The sequence below is a fragment of the Alexandromys fortis genome, unplaced genomic scaffold, assembly GCF_014885135.2.
Source record: "Alexandromys fortis isolate MF-2015 unplaced genomic scaffold, M_Fortis_MF-2015_v1.1 scaffold_40, whole genome shotgun sequence".
In the NCBI taxonomy this organism is placed as follows: domain Eukaryota; kingdom Metazoa; phylum Chordata; class Mammalia; order Rodentia; family Cricetidae; genus Alexandromys; species Alexandromys fortis.
The window spans coordinates 9,783,539-9,801,005 of NW_026067966.1; the positions used below are offsets into that span (position 1 = coordinate 9,783,539).

The window sequence follows — 17,467 nt, forward strand, 5'->3', positions numbered from 1 at the left end:
TAACAGAGTTGCATCCACCTCTGCCTCCCAAGTGTTGGGATTAAAGGCGTGTGCCACCACACCCAACTTCTCTCTCTCTCTCTCTCTCTCTCTCTCTCTCTCTCTCTCTCTCTCTCTCTCTGTCTCTCTCTCTCCCTCTCTAGTTACAAACTGACTGGCCCATTAGTTCAGGCTTCTTATTAACTCTTATAACTTATATTAGCCCATTATTGGATGCAGTCATCCACATGTTGGGATCACAGAAGAAGCAAGATGTGACTGCCCTGCTGAATAAGGTTCTGAGCCACAGATAAGAATAATGGGCTAATATAAGTTATAATAGTTAAAAAGAAGCCTGAGCTAATGGGCCAATCAGTTTGTAACTAATGTAGACCTCTGTGTGATTTCTTTGGGACTTAATGATTATGGGAACTGGGCAGGACAGAAAACCTCAGACAACAGTAAGACAGTTGACATAAGGGACAGGGGAGCCAGAGTTGGGGTAATGTTCATGCCTCCTCTTGCTCCACCCAAGTTCAGCACTGATTTCCCACTTGTGAGCTTCCCTGTCTTTTTTCCCAGGGAGGTCCTGAAGCCCAACACAGCAATAGCTGTGACAGTGGCAGAACTTTGTACGTCCCAAGGACATCATGCTGAGCTGTGTTGCCTTTGCTACATTTGAGGAACTCTCAGCCAAATGAACGTTTCCCTTTCTTAACTCTGAGAAACGGCTCTTGCAGCACCCGCTCCCATTTGAGGATGCTCACAGACTCTGCAGAATGCAACTGTTCGCTGCCACATCACACCATCCAAACCAGCACTTACAGGCAGCGATGCGGTTCACGTTTTTGGCAAGTGGTTTATCTGGCTAGAACCATGGGCAGCCTCTCTGGAATAACAGTTTGATTGACTGGTATGGCAGACCTGAAGGAACACATCTTGGGGTTTATTTGGCTCAGAGAGGCCTCAAGCTCCCCACCTCCTCTTTTCTAAAGTATGTAATTTTGCTCACCACAGCTGTCTGAGACAGTGAGGAGTCTTCCTTGGTAGGGAGTGATCATTACTGATAGTCTCCAAAGGACACCAAGGCCCCTGCTCCCCTGCAGAGGGTGTGAAAGAGACCTTGAACTACGTGTAATTCTTAGGTTATTTTTAATCTGTTTTAATTGAATTGCAACTTACATTCAGAAAGTACGTAAAGTGTAGTGTATGGCCAGAACAACTTTCAAAGAATGAATCTAGACAGTAGTCTTACTTTATCTCTATGAGGAAATGGAAAAGCCTGGGGTTCCTGGGCTCCCTTGACTCCCTTTCTTCACTGCTTCCCTCTCCAGAAGGTTACTACTCTTCTAATTTCTGACACCAGAGACATGGTTTGTTTGCTTTACAACCATACAGAAGTGAATGGTGGCCAGGGGTCCTGGAGTGTCAGTTTTGTGGCTGTGACACTGGCCTGTGCTCTGTGTCTTCTAACAGCTCATGCTCTCCAGCTGATGTTCTCTAGCTCTACTGTACACGGTTTAATTCTCCGTCAATGAGTGGCTTTTGCTTTTTTGCGCCTTCTTTTGATGTGTCTCTAACTGGTGTATGCCCCAGTGTCACACAAATGTCTGTGCATACGTGTTACTTTACTCTCTCTAGTAGTCCAGAGGCCACAGAATATTTGCCTTTGGGCTCAGGTCTGGCTTCAAATATTTTGATTTCTAATATACTTATTATCCCAAATTGCTATACTTGAATCTACCCAACCAATTATGTTTCTCACAAAACTTGCTTTGTAAACACTGGCATTTTAGTGTGTTACAACATTCAGGTGGAGATTAAGTGTGTGTCTTTGGGAGGAAACTTAAGTCACATAAAAAACCGATTTGCATGATTTATATAGAATTTGCATCTGTCATATGTAAATATGGGAGCAGAAGAAACATTTGTTTGCTTGGAGCCATCTTGATAAACGTATTGTCTTTGATAAAACTCACATTATTTTTTAGGTGAATCTTTTGTTTAACAAAAGGGAACAATCTATTTTTGAAATAAGTGTAACTGGATATATGTAGGCAATTTTTGTAGTGCTTGTGTACCGTGAGCATGCTACCTCTCAGACTTTTGAAAATTATGTATATTTGTGGACACATAGGCACATATGTAACAATAATAATCAAAGGAAAAGAAGCTATCAGTTTGAGAGGGTATGGAAGCCGTTCAAGGGGGGGTAGCTAGGAGAGGTGGGAGAGAGAAAAGAGCCGGGGAAAGTGGCATGATTATGTTTCAATTAAAAACATTATAGAAGACAAAACAGTTTATTTGTCTTCTTAATTATGTACATATGTTTAATATGCATTAATATATATCATATCATATTGCTATATTATATTAATAAACATTTAATGCATCAATACACTCTATCTTCTATTGCACGTTAATAGAATTAATATATTATATACCATGTAACCCAAAACATCAAAGCTTATTTTACTGGATTAATAGTCAACTGTCCCTGGCCGATTCGAACTTTCAGCCTGTCCTCAGGTACCTTAGCTAGTGCCACACAGGCAGTGTGACAAATCACCGTGGACATCAATAGAAGCCGAACTGTAACTTCTGCCAGGAGAGGACGAGACAAGCAGCAAAGTTAGCAAGAGTGTTTTCCTCTGCAATTCCACGTCCTTTCTAACGTTTCCAAACAAAAGGGTGTGCTTGTTTGGAGTAAGAATCTCTTTTTGCATGAGTCACCGATGAACTACTAAAGCAGTAATTAATTTCCTATGCAGCTGTAGTTGGGGAACGGTTTGAAATTGTAAAAATGCCTTGTAAAGAGTGATTTAATTGAACTCTTTAACATTGAGTACTATCCCCTTTAAACTTGAATTTATGGAAACTGCTTCCGTGTTGTTACCACACGCCTCGCAAGGTGATTTAGTGAGGGGCTGGGGCGCGTGCCAGAGGGGAAACAGATGCTTCTGTCCAGTAGGAGAGGTGTGGAGCCATTCTAAACTCTTTCACCCTTGGGATTTCCTTAAGCAGCCCTTCAGATTCACCTATCCTCGCTTACCCATCTGAGAACGTAAAACTGTGGTTGGAAAAGCAATGGTACACAGTCTTGTCCTACCTGGGCACAGCTGGAATCAAAGGCAAAGACCGTTTAGACACATGGATCTTTATCAGTGTTAATGGCCGAGGATTGTGATAAAACATTTGGGCACAACAATCCTGATGACTTGCATTTTCTTGGCATAGTTCTATGCTCTCTGTCACAGATCATGGCCTTGCACAAAAGTCCCTGAGTCTGGAAACAGAGATGACCACACTTTTATCACGTTAGGGGATGTGAGCAGAATGTTATTGGGGAGCTCTTTATAGGAGAAAAGCACTGTAAATTTTATTACATTCCTGTAGGGCGAGCGGAGATGATTCTCCCAGTCTGAATTGTGCTAGTCCTGGCTTGTTCTGTGTAGGAGCTTTACTCAATTTGTGGAGCGAAGGTTTCGTTTATGCCCATTCCATTTATACACTCTGGAGTATAAACTTTTTGAGCAAAGATTGTGTATACTTTTTTTAACGGATTATACAGAGTTGTTATCTAAATACATTGCAAAAGCTTTATGTATTAAAAAAGCAAACAGTCACTATTTGGTGAGCTGCAACGGCTTCTATGTGCAACTACTGAGTCAGTTTTATAAGATTTTCTTTTTCTTAAGAAGGGAAATTATGTGCTCATAAGCAGTGACCTATGAGGAAATTGAATGTGTGTCTATAGAGTGTAGAAAGCTGTAGTCAGAGTTGAGTAGCTGCTCTCCTTGGCCTTGCAAAGCTATGTATGTGAAGGATGCCCAGAGAAGGACTTTGTAGACTGTGCCACATGTTTTCTACCTAGGATCCATGCGGTTCCACTGGAATTGCCCAGAGAGGCTTAAAATATTCAGACAGGGAGTTGTCAAGTAAACAGAACCCAGTGGCTAGCCCCAGGATGTGACTGCAGCTGGCTCCCTCTTTACCTTGCCGCCTTCTTATTCCATCAGGACCAGGTTCTTCAGAAGGACCTTCTCCTAGTGCAGCAGGAAGGATAATACTGCTTCCACCCTTTAAAGAGGTGCTGACACCATCTATCTCGAGGGACTGACTGATCGGCAAGATGATACAGGTAGCATGGAGTCTGGCGAAAGCTAGTCTTTCAGACTGTGGCTGTGTGTCCCCCGTGAAGGGAGGTGTACCTCATTCTTTCAGGGTTCCCACCGAGGAGCACATCCTCTTTCTGAAGCTGCAGGGCTCAGAGCTCTTTGAGGAACTCCAGGAAAATGACAAGCAGCCCCACCCCCGAGTTCCCAGGTCCCCACTCTTGACATTTTTATGCTTCTCTCCTCCGAGCCTCTGTCTCCACAAGATGGTTCACTTTATTCTTTGCAGGGATGATGTGGTAACTGGCTTAAGAATAAAGTGGTTAAAAACAAGACACTAACAAGTATAAGCACTGTGGCAATAATCACCGACTGGCCTGGCCTGGGTTTCTTTAGTGTGCATACAGGATAAGAGAGAGAAGAGAAAAGGAAAACAGACGTCTCTGTCTGGGGAATGTGCTGTGAGGATTGGGAACCTCTCTCTCCCCAGTAGAAAGGACCAAGACCACTGGACTCTGAGTGAGAGTCGATGCCATGGCAACCTGCCCCCAGATTCATAACCGCTGGAGGGAGTTGACAGTGGCAGTTTTAGGGAGCTGATTTGGAGGTTAGCATTATTTATCTCTCTTCCTTTGCCAAGATCAGCTGCTCTTTGCCCTGAGCCGTTTAAGTCCCAGGAGGTCCATAGGCAACAATTTATAAACCTAGTCCCTTCGCCACTGAGGCTCCTGAAAAAGCCTTGGGTTTTCATACAGAAAACAGAATATGGAAGCCATGTAACCAGAATAATCTTTAATATTTCACAAAAAACTGTCTGATATGGTTATTCGTTAATATTTAGCCCTGAGTGAAAGGCCAAGGAAGGCTCAAGCCTGGGCAAATTTGGTTCAGTATCTGCTAGGGAATTTAAATATGCTTACCAATGAAGAAATCTTCCTCCACAAAGAAAAAATATAGAACTTGTGTCTGGTTGACCTTGGGACAAAGACAGGCTGGAAACTATTTGACAGTCAATAACAGAGGCAAGCCACGTGCACACGTCTTGTGCTTGTGTATAAGCTGGGCCGGGGGAGGGAGGGAGGGAAATCTCCATGCCTGCCTTGGACCAAAAGGAGGAAGTGATATTTGCTCTATGGGTGGATGTTAAAAATTATCATTCTAAATATTTCTGGCAATCTGGTTTAAATAAACTAATAACAGATGAATATGAAAAGGATACAGAGAGATTAACAGTTGCTCAGTGGATATCTCGCCGGCCAGCGTTTATGAATAATGCATCATTATCTATTATCTTTAAATCTATCAGGATTAACAGCTTCGCAGGTTCTGTACCGTCTAAGATTTAAGGGATGAAAATCAATACGTGTACCTCGTGATTATCGGTGATAATCAATTCATTAAAAACAAACAGCTACCCAAATTTGGTTAAGTACTCAGGGGATGTCCTTGTTCTCTAATTGTGTTGGTTCGTTTCCCAAACCAGAGCTTCCATGCTGGCAGCTTAGATGTCTTCATAATCTGCGTCAGTTGTTGAAAAGGAAAAAAGAAAGAAAAAAAAAAGAGACAAAGAAATGGATTCCAGATTCAAGCAGGGGCCGAGCCCAGTCCTTTCTACTCTGGTGCCAAACTGAAGGGGCACGGCTGGCTCTTGCTCTTGGCAGAGTCTCCTGGCACTGTGGCTGGTCACTGATTGCCTTCCTTTGGTAGAAAGTTCAGCTGAGTCAGGTGACGCTAGGCTGGCATGCGGGGCTTGGAAGGCAGGGAGACTCCTGGTGCCTGAGTTCTTGTGCACACCCCTGCCTCGGGAAAGCAGAGGCCTGGAAGATCCCTGAGGCCGCGCATGTCACTTTAGAATGGTCTCCATCCTTCGCTGTTTGACATGGATGCTGGGTAGGAAGGGGGTTGGCTTGGATTAATGACAGTTGTGGGGGTCAGCAAAAACCATTCTTTCCAAGTCTCGTGATGTGCACCTGCTTTCTCATAGGAACAGTGAACCCTAATTTCAGACATCTGGTATGCCCCTCCTTTTTCTGCTCACCTGTAATGCTGAACACTGGGCAGAGACACCAACAGTCCATTTGCAGACAAACTGCGCACAGTTCACACGCATGCTGGCTTTCTCTGACGAGTCCGCAGAAACCTCAGCTTCTCGGTGCCCTTGAGCAACAAAGAGCTGAGCCAGTCACGTGTTTCCACACCGTGCTCTGTCACAACCGCTAACTCCAGGTTGCCGAATATTGTCATGCTATTGGATTCTGGGGTTAAGGCTCATGCTCCTTCCTCGGTCACCTTCTGCCACACTGTCTGCTCCTGCCACAGCTTTTTTGTTCAGCCAGATAGCTGCTTTCCACAGGGGTTAGAGCTGGTGTCTGAGAAATGTGTTTTGCATCGATTAAAATTTCTTAAAGGACGCGCTGCAATTGAATGACAGGCTATTTTTAAATTATTTACAAGCTCGACATTTTACTCAGAGAAAATTGTCAACTAAATCTCGTTATCATTTTATCAACTGGACCCATTTCCCCCTGAGCCTACCAACCACAAGCAAGACCATCTCCACAACTCAGTGCTGTAACAATCCAGGAGACATGTTCTTGGCACACCCCTCCTGTTACTGAATGGTGATAGAAGGCATTGATGGGCTTTGGGGCATTTGTTTCTAGAATTTCCCCAAACACGATTTTCCAATTGTATAATGGAGGCAAGGCATGATAAGGCTTTTTCTGAATCTAATTCCACCCTAATCACTCTGCTCTGGAAATGGGCATTATTTTTGTGCTTTGCCTTTGCTTTTGCTGTTATTGGTATCGGTTGACAGTTTTCCTTTGGTGCCCTTGACCATGCCAGTATTACCGTGAGGGGCACAACTTTCCATGACAGCACCTGGAGAGGTAGTGAGATGTCGTAATGTAGGGAGAAGCAGTGAGAAGCAGTAATGTCACCGGGTAGGCAGAGGCCAGGATACAGCTAAACACTTGAAATGCCTGGAGCCGTCCCCTTCAGCAGAGAGCTGCCTAGACCAAACGGCTGCGTCATCCAGGCTAAGACCCTGTCCTAGTGGAGTGTACAGTGACAATGAGAGCTCGCCCTTCTGTCAGAGGAATAGACAAGCTCCACAGAGTTGAGTTTTCCAGAACTATCTTTTTTTGCAACAATTTAAGGTATTTTTTAAATTAAAGTACCTTTTTTTACCATTTCTTTTATTATAAAAACAATATGTGAATATCATTTAAAAATTCAGGTAATGCAGTTGTGAGAGATAAAAAGAAACATGCCCATAATCCTGCCACCTGCAGATAAACATGCCGGCATGAGTTCCCAAGGCATTGTTCTATACATGCACACATAGGGATTTATGTATTTTAAAGTCAATTATAGAATATTACATTTAAAATATTCTAGTCTTATAATCTGTTTTATTTGCAACAGTATTTCATTGATGTGTTGTAAAGCTGAAATTAAAAAAACACATTGTAATTTCTGATATCATTTTGCTTTGTGGTTGATCCCAGTGTGTTCAGCCAATCTCCTGATGGTCATTCATACTCTCCCTGGTGTTTTAGTGACACCCAAACTCTCAGTGAAAGCCACGTTCACTCATTCTTGTTTATTCTCAATTAGTTTCTAGGTTACTGGAGTGGGCTCGCAGGGCAGAAGACACGTGACACATGTTGCTGCCGGAAGCTTTGCCCAGTTACTAGCGGCAACCAAGTAATTAGAAATTTCTGTACACTGCAGTCCTTGGTGTCACCCAGCTTCAGGTGAGGGATGCAGCTTAGAAGGTGACATGTCGTGTTAGGCATGATTTTTTTTCCTTTTATGTCCCGATATGAGAACAAATCCATCACTATCTCTTAGACTCATTAAACTTGATTCATGAAAAAAAATTACTAAAGAGCAGGAAGAACATTCAGAGTGCAGCTACATGCCATATGGGAGTGCAGTAGCTGAACTGTGAGGTGCCCCCCAGAGGCTCAGGTTCTGAGTATTTATTTGGTCTTTGCCTAGTGATACTATTTGGAGAAGTTGTGAAACCTTTAGGGGTGGGTAAGGAGTGAATCATGGGGGTGGGCCTTGAGGTTTTATAGCCTAGGGGGCTTCCTGGTCACTGCTGTTTCCTGGTTGACCAGCTGTTCTGTGACTTTTCCGCACGAAGGCTCACAACCCCTCCAAGGGTTAGCCAGGGGAAAGCCTTCCTGAAATGCCTGGGATTTGAAAGCAGCAGTGAGAAGAGTAACTAACCGACAGTACACTAAGGACTTTCCTCCTTAAGTGTGTGACTGTCTGTATTTGTGGAGGGAAAAATGAGCATCAGACACTCTAGACCAGTGGTTCTCAACCTGCGGATCCTGACTCCTTAAAGGGGGTTGAATGACCCTTTCACAGGGGTCGCCTAAGACCCTCAGAACACACAGATATTTGCATTATTATTCATAGGAGAAGCAAAATTTTTTACAGCAATGAAGTAGCAATGAAAATAATTTTATGGTCGGGGATCACCATAACAGGAGGAACCGTATTAGGGGGTCGCAGCGTTAGGAAGGTTGGCAGCTCTGCCCTAGACGCCTCGCTGATGATTACAACAGTATACCTGACTGTGCTTTTTTCTTCTCTCATTATATTTTATGCATAGTGTTTTGTCCTGTTTATGAAATAATTCCATTTCCATGGTTATTAAATATTATTCTTTCTTTTCTTAAACATATTTTACTTTTTACATTTAAATCTACAGTCTCTGCAGCACTGGAAATGATTTTGAGTATGGTTTAAGGCGGGACTAAAGGAAAGTTTTTTTTTTTCATACGAATATCCCTTTAGACCCAAAATGATGAACATGAAGCAAGTAAGCACGGAGCTGTGGGAGTTATCTTTTTCTTTAAGCTATGCAAATTCCACATTGTCTCAGTGGACTGAAGTCTTAAGATGGGCAAAAGACCTGAATAAATCCGCAGAAAATAGGATAAAAAAAAGTGACCAACAGTATTAGTGGCCAGAAATAAACCAAGACAAACCATAATGAGTCGCTGTTGTTGGGTTCTTCAGTGGAACATAATGATGGATGAGGATTATTAAAGGAGATTTATTGGCGTGGCTTACATACTATGTGTTGAGTAGCTCACAAAGGCTTTCTGTACACTGGATAGGCTGAGAATCCAGTGGTTGCTCAGTTTATGAGCCAAGATGCCTCCATGGTTCCAATCTGGCATGAAGGCCTAGAGGATACCCGGAGAGACACCAGCCTTCAGTCCACATTGAAAGGGCAAAGAAGATGGGTTTTTATATTAGCGCTTAGATCAGCGGAAGATGAAGACAGAAACAACAACAGCAGCAATAGAGTAGATGCACTCACCAGCAAGGAACAAAGGCAGGAAGGCAAAGAGCAACAACTTCTTCCTACCTCTCCCTGTTTGGGATGCTGAGGGTGGTACTATCCCCTCTGGGGCAAGATCTTCAGCTCACAGTGAATTATTTCAGGAAATAGACCTCTCCTAGAGGCATATCTCTTAGTTGAATCCAAATATAATTGAGTTAGCAACAAAAATTAATCATTGCAAATACCACTATCAGTCAGAATGGGTTAAAACACAACAAACAGGTGTAGTTAAGAATGCTTCTCCCCCTGCATGTAAACTGATGTAATCATTTTAGAAAGGTGTGTGTGTGTGTGTGTGTGTGTGTGTGTGTGTGTAGCAGATAGGTTCATAATGATACCCCCTTCCATAAAACAAAATGTCCGTCAGTAGTAGAATGGATGAATAAATTATGCAATATTCAATTCATAAAAGAGAACACAGAGGAATTATTCCTACCTGTGGAACTCAACTGAGACTCTCAAAGTCAAATTTGAAATAGATGAAGTGCACACAAAAGAGCACATATAGTAGGGTTCTTTTTGTATAAAGTGTACAAACATCCCAAACAAATGCAGAGTGATGGGATTCAGTAAGTGGTCGGAGGCTAGGCACACTGACAGACAGGAGGCTAGGCACACTGACAGACAGGAGGCTAGGCACACTGACAGTATGGGAGGGATGATTTTGGGGGTAAGGCACATTGATAGGATGTGAGATGGTGTGTGTCTGTGTTTGCTATTAATGCTTTGTTTTTTGATTTTGGTGTTGGTATCTGGTGGAATGTTCAGTTCTGGCAAATTCTTTTAGCTGTTATGTATGACCCAAACCCTTAGTGCATATTATGTTCCAACAAATATTTTTTATTGAAGAGAAATATAGTTATGTGCTGTTGGGTGAAAATTATTAGATCATATATACAATATAAAATCGCTTACAGAGCACCCACCAAATAATGCCACCTAATTTTTGAACACATATGTAATTGCATGGGTATCAGGTATTGGCCCATTGATTCTTGGGGACTGAAGGCATTGAATTTGACTTTATTATTGCAGGCTTCAGATGGCCAATCAAGTTGAAATTAAGATCAATGAGTCTAACTGAATTTTTCAGTGAAGGGCCTTAACAGAAGAGGGTCCAGAACTATGATTTTGTGAATCTAAAAGTGAGTAGGTGACCAGGAGTGACAAGGTCTCTGAGCACCAGCTGATCACTTATCCCGAGTATCATACGGATTGCTCTAACAATAAGCTGCACACTATAGAGCACTCAGAAGGACTTTTTTTTTTTTTTTTGAGACAGGGTTTCTCTGTGGCATTGGAACCTGTCCTGGAACTAGCTCTTGTAGACCAGGCTGACCTCAAACTCACAGAGATCCGCCTGCCTCTGCCTCCCGAGTGCTGGAATTAAAGGTGTGCATCACCACTGCTCAGTTTCAAAAGGACATTTCTTAAGTGAACCAACGACATTCTTAAAAATGGGTGCCCTTCCACAAACAATCAGAGGACATGCAGTCATGTTATTTTTCAGGTGCTTTGGGCTGATGCATGCATTTGTGAACTGCATGGTTCTGTTCTGTCCACTGCTGATCAGATGGAGGGTAAAACACAGAAGCCAAGCATGTGTTTGTTCAGAGTATCTGTCTCCAGCTCCAGAAAGGCAGACAGAGTGTAAGCAATGGGAGTTTTGTTTTGAGTCAGTATAGCCTAGGCCGGCTTTCAATTTGGGCTTCTCTGGTCTTAGCTTCCAGGGTGCTGGGATTATGGAAGTACATTATCACTTCCAACTATGACTTTTAAAATAGAAGTTTGGAGAAAGACAAAGCTCAGGTTTCTGCTGATAATGCCTCTGAAGTTTGCCTCTGAGCAGCCTAGGTAGGGTTAATGTGGATTTCCCACACTTCGATGGCCTCCGTAATTAACTTTGGGCAAGTTTAGGGGCTAAATCCAAGCACATCTGGCAGTATAGGAGTAAGATGCAGGAACACGAGAACCCCTTTGATCTTGGGGTGAAAGAAGGTCAAGGGAGTGTGAGCACCTGCTATTTCATCTGCTTGGCTTTGGGAAGAGAACATGAATAATTAAAAATAAATCTATGTATGTAAGAGCAAGGATCAGTTCTCTAACCTTGACTGGTGAGGGCCCCCTTTTAAATGTTCGCACTACACCTGAAAATTAAAAAGGTTACCTGTGGCATCTTTTGGAATTAAAGATCAGTAGAAGATGGAAGGAGCTTAAATGCCAAGGGTTTAGTAGTTCTTAACCCAAGCGGCCTAAGTCACCTGAAAAATTCTTATAAGGCCAAACTAAATCAGCAGCGAGTATTTTGTGAGTGTGCCCCATGGGCTATGATGCAGGTGTGGGCTGAGAACCGCTGATCTATCTGGCCATTGATTTCCATTTCCTTCAGACCGTGTGGCCTGCCACAGATGCTTCAGCACAGCCACTTTCTTCGGCCTGTGGCTTTGCTGGAGGTCTTGTTTGGCGAAATGACTCCTCTTCGGGGGGGCTAAATGTTGAGAACCGTAAGTGCAGCCTAGTGACCTTCCAGCCAATGCCCTTTATCCACCTGGGTGTACTGGGCAGGTTTGTCATTCAAGCAGTCAACTCATGAAGGCCAAAATGCAAACCAGCTGTCCTCGTTTGCCTCTGCATAGCAGACAAAGAGTCAGGCCTTCCAATGCAAGGTCCTCAGGAGAGCAACGTCTGAGAAAAGAAGGAGAGAGCGGCAGAACAGGAGAAAATACTAACCCATCACACCAGTTCATCAAAGCTTGGCCAGCCTGGCTGGAAGTGATGGAGGGAACACTGCCTACCAACACTGTCCTGTAGTGGGCATCTCCTTCATCGGAGAAGGAGGGCTACCTTGTGAAGAGTGTAGAGACTTAAGTAGGGATTAGCCGATGGCTGGAGAAGATCTACGATTTACAGTCACCATGGTGTGCCCTTCTTTGAAGCAGAAGCTAGGCAGAGGCTGAAGTCCACACTATGGATATGTAACTTTGGGGAGGGCATAGGGAAATCCATGACTTCAGGAGAGGAAAGCATTTGTGGGTAACTATTTAATTTGTGCTAAACTACATTCACATAATGAGACTGAAAGGTGATTTGAAAGACCACAGGTTTCTTGTTTTAGCCCATTTTCTGTATTTTATAAACAGAATACGAGGGGCTACGTAGAATATTTTCTTCAAAAGGCCTACGTAGTTTGACGTTGTGGTGGTTAAAAAATCCCACAAAACACGACAGTGACACTTGGAGATGCTTTCCTGTCTTCATCACAGCGAGACAAAGAAACAGGAGAGGGTGTACGCAAAGAACGAGACTACCTGGTAAAAAGGGAACGAGAGGAGGGAGGAAGGGGGCTAGCTCGTTCAGATCAGCATACTGTTGGAGGAGCTAAGGCACTCCAAGTGGGACTAACACATGCCACAAGACCGGCATTAATACCTTCAAAGCGCAGTCAGCACCCTGTGCCTCCCACTAGGCAGTATCTTAGAGACACTACCATCTTCTTTATGTAGCTCCTGTGAACTATGTTCAAATACACGAACAGACCACATCCAAACTTCAACACTTCTCATCACACACCATCTCAAGCAGCTGACTTTCTTTCCTGACTTCTCTACTGAGAATCTAAAGGGGATTTCAGGCTGGGGTGGGATTCGATGACCTTGCGAAGGACTCTCTTACGCCTTGACCTCAGAAGCAGTAACTAGACTGGCTTGAGGAGAATCAGACTCAGTATACATTTGTCGAACACTTAGTGTATATCACCTTCTGGCTGAGGGATATTTGTGCACAGCATTATAAGCTGCTATTTTCATTGTGATGGTTAATCTCAATTGTAAATTTGATGTCAGAATTCACCTGAGAGATGAGCCTCTGGGGTCGTCTTGATGAGGGTAGCTGCTGAGCATACCTGGGGGAGTTTGTCTGGAATAGGTTAGTCAAGGTTAACTGGATGGAGTACAGCCTTCAATGTCTGCTTCCTGACTGTGGCCACAGTATACGGGAGTCCCCAGGCTCTTGCTGCCATGGCTTCTCCACCATGATGGACAGTATCCTGGAACTGGGGGTGAAAAATAAATCTCTTCTCCTTTAAAATGCTTTTGTCAGAGAATTCTATGATCGCAACGGAAAATGAAAGTATTACGCTCACTTTAATCAGCTGGCCATAAAAATTATCCTTTGAATAATTTCTCCTAAATTTAAGCAAGCCTCCTTGTTCATCAAAAACTTAACGGAGAGGAGAGCTTTCTCGGGCCTGAACACAGTGAGAGTCCTAGGGTTTTGCTTAGCTGTGCTCCTGATTTTAAGACATAACGTTTGATCCTTTTCTGGTTAGACACAGAGCCAGAAATTAATAACGAGTTTACTTTTTGCAGTACTGGTAGTTTGTATCACCCTCTAACGAATGTAGTCTAGGAGAAGCAAATGCATGCTGCTGTCTACTAGAGATTACAGTGTTCAGGAACAAATTCCTTCAGCAAAGTTTACCATGAATTGCATTTCCCACAGTGGCGCGCATGTCTTTAAGTTATAAGGTGAAAGTTCTTAAAACAAACCTTCTGATACAGTAAAGATCTGTTTGCAGTAGGAGACAGGCTGTTCTTGGTCGTCAAATTGACTAGATCTGGAGTTAACTAAAGCCCGAGCATCTGGGCACACCTGTGAGGGAGTTTTCTTGATTGGCTCTTTTCAGGTGGGAAGACCCATTTCTAATTTGGGCCACCCCTTCTGGTGGAAGCCCATATAAAGGAGATGGAAGAAGGAAGGGATCTCTTGCTCTTTGCCTGCCTGCACTGGCCTTTAGCAGGTCCATTCTCTCACTGGCATCAGAGCCTACTTCCTTGGATTCCAGTGTCTGTTGAAGACCAAATGAGATATCCAGCCTCATGGGCTGAGAAAAAACTGGATTCTAGGAATTTTCATTGGGAGACAGACATTGCTGTTTTAGCTAGGCCACAGACTGTAATCTACTCTAACAAATGATATATATATATATATATATATATATATTCAGTTCTATTTTTCTAGAGAACCTTGACTAATACACAGGCCGAGACTCACCTTCAAAATATAAACAATAGATTAGTTCACATTCAAATATGGTAACTGTCATGTAAATGTTTCATAAGAATTTTCTTAGTGCTCACCAGCCCGCTTCCTCAAATGGGGGCATATGAAGCATGGGTTGGCCTTGAATTTTCTATATAGTGGAGGCTGGCCTTGATCCAACAACCTTCCTTCCTCCATCTCAAGTGCTGGAATTATAGGTGTACAGCACTCTACACGGCTTAAGATGTAATTTCTAACCAAAAGGTTTGTCTGCTCAAACTGACTGTGTTCTGTCTCTGAAGTGTTCAAGGTTTCTCATTAATTTGCTCACTGAAGCTTGTAAGTTCTGGATTTAGTAATAGTTTCCAGCTAGATGTATGCTAATGAACACGGAATCTATTAATTTCTGTCAGCACACTGACAAGACGGGGTTTGGATAAGTCATCTTGTCTCCACGCCCTCATTATGGCACCTGCAGCTAATGGACTTAACGCAGGGGCACATCCGCGGGAAGGCTGATGATAGGTGGTACCCAAGAGCTGATTGCTACCATGTTTCTAATCAGCCAGTGCAAAATCAGGGTCAGGAATAGAGCTGCAGGGGGGACCTAACGCTGATCCGTTCCACTACAACGTGTAAATCAGGAACAATGAAAGGAAGGGCGGGACAATTATCGGGGTCACTGGCTTCATTCATAAATGAAAGGTTGAGCAGGAGCGGGAGAAGACAGGACCACTGTAGCTCCCATGGACCCTACACCCTATGCCTGCTGTTGCTCATGGATACACTAGCTATCTATGGAAAAAAGCTGCCCAAAGCACTTTAGAGTTCTGAGTCCCAAATGCCTAGTCCCACACATTTAAAACAACAAGATCAAAGCTACTCCTCTAGTTTACAACCAACCCCAGTCCTCAGAGGAAAAATGAAAACAAATGAGGATCCCAGAAAGACACGCAGAGGGTGAACATCCTTACTCTCAAATCTATAACGTTTTGAGTATTGACACGGTGCTCTGAAGGTCTGAGTTTCAGACCTTTCTGGATTAGGGATTTTTTAGATTGGGTTTGTGTTGGATGACTTTTTTCTGGGGGTACATAGATGTCTGTTCACCCCAGGTAGAGAGGGAATTGACAGTCAAAAAACCACACTGAAGATCAATTTCATGGGGTTTGTTACAGGAGCGGAGGGGACCCACAGCCATCTATACTATGGTGAATTCCCTTGGTTGCCGACAGGAAGCTACACCACAGGTAAATCCTGCCCAAAGTCTTTCTTTACTGTGAAAGGGAGGCTTCTGGTGTCTCCTGAAGGACTCATAGTCTCACAAGACAACCCTTCCTTTGATGGTCGCTCTTATTTGTCAGTTTGGCGTGATTCAGAATCAACCTGAGAGATTATTCCCCGGGCTCTCTGTGAGGGCCATTCCATAGAGTTTTAACTGAGAGGAGAATACCCTTTCTCAAAGGGGATGCTCAGATACCAGGAGCTCTGAGGATTGCATTGTGACTTACAGTCCGGGTCTACTGCTACCACGGTCATCCTCCACTAATACACAGTCTCCAGTTTCTTACCAAGCAGAGCTACTGAGGGATCTTCTCCTTGGACTGAGTAGCTACCAGGTTCTCTGCGGTGGTTCTCAACCTTCCTCTTGTTGTGGTGACCCCAACCATAATATTATCTTCATTGCTACTTCATAACTGTAATTTTGTTACTGTTATACATTTTAATGCTATTATTTTTAATATCTGCTATGCAGATGTCTTAGGCAATCCCTGTGGAAGGGTTGTTGGACCCCCCAAAGGGATCATAACTCACAGATGAGAATCGCTGCTCTATTGCCTAAAGACGCTCCTTATTAGACTACCCAGCCCCTACTATCTAACAAATCATTCTCCGTGTATGTCTCTCTGCCTCCCAGTCTCTGCCTCTCTCCTCTCCTCCTGGTTCCGCCCCTCCAGAGAACCCGTCTGATGGACCCTGCCTCCATGGTTAATAGGCCGACCTCATGGGAGCCCGTATACAGATCATGACATCTGCTCTGCTTACAGGCACAGAGAAAACAAACACACTACAGCACGCTGCAGGCATTCCAGAGATCTGAAAGACAGACATCTGAAATGCTTCTGGTCCTAAACACTTTCAGGTAAGGAATGCTCAACACAGACCGAAGTTAATCAGGGGCCGACATTGCTGTTCACCACTGTTCACTCTGCCAGCGTATCTTCAGGGTCTTAAGACCTGTGTTTCCTGCTCATCTCCTACAGCTAAAATGAGTTCTTCACTAGAAGCTGGCCCTTTAACGTCAACTGAGACCCTACTGCTGACTACACAAAAACCCAGCAAGGGCTGCCTCCTTAGGACCTTGAGGAATCTATTTACTTTGTGATGGTTTCCATTTTGTTTGTGGGAGGAATAAAAACGCAAGGAGCTCTAGAAAAGAGCCACTTCTTCACATCCTATAATGTGTCCCACCAGGGGGTTGGAAACAGGCCTCCAACGTTCCCTAGCTCGATCTTAGAGGATTCGGTGGTTCACGCTGGTAGACAGAAGTCAGCAGAAAATTTTCCGCATGTGAGCATTTGTAGTATTAGATGCTTTAAACAGCAACGTTGTCCACACCACCCTGAGCAGTCTCTAGTGTATCATCTGCATCTGGAATTGATGTGCTTTCTAAAGACTACAAAGTATGCTGCTCATACTTGGCATTCTCACTCCCTTGGCCTAAAGAAGGCTTCTTTTATTTTTCTTTATAAAAAGGTTTATCTTGTGTGTGTGTGCACATAGGCAAGCACATAGAGGTCAGAGGACAAGTTCAATGTTGGTCCTTACCTTCTACTTTGTTTGAGGTAGGGTCTCTTGTTTGCCGCTGTGTACACTCGACTAACTGGCCTGTGAGCTTCTCATCACCACCTTCCATCTTGCTCTAATTGTGCAGACAGTATGGCAGAAATGAAGGCAT

At 43.6% G+C, this 17,467-nt stretch overlaps 1 long non-coding RNA gene across 1 annotated transcript; it reads left to right on the forward strand.

Moving 5' to 3' along the window:
* Window positions 1–5,451: 5,451 nt before the first annotated feature.
* LOC126508753 (uncharacterized) lies at window positions 5,452–16,067 on the forward strand. The gene is made up of 4 exons (XR_007593961.1): window positions 5,452–5,984; window positions 7,723–7,855; window positions 15,687–15,758; window positions 15,974–16,067. It is a non-coding gene; the product is annotated as an uncharacterized lncRNA (long non-coding RNA).
* Window positions 16,068–17,467: the final 1,400 nt, after the last annotated feature.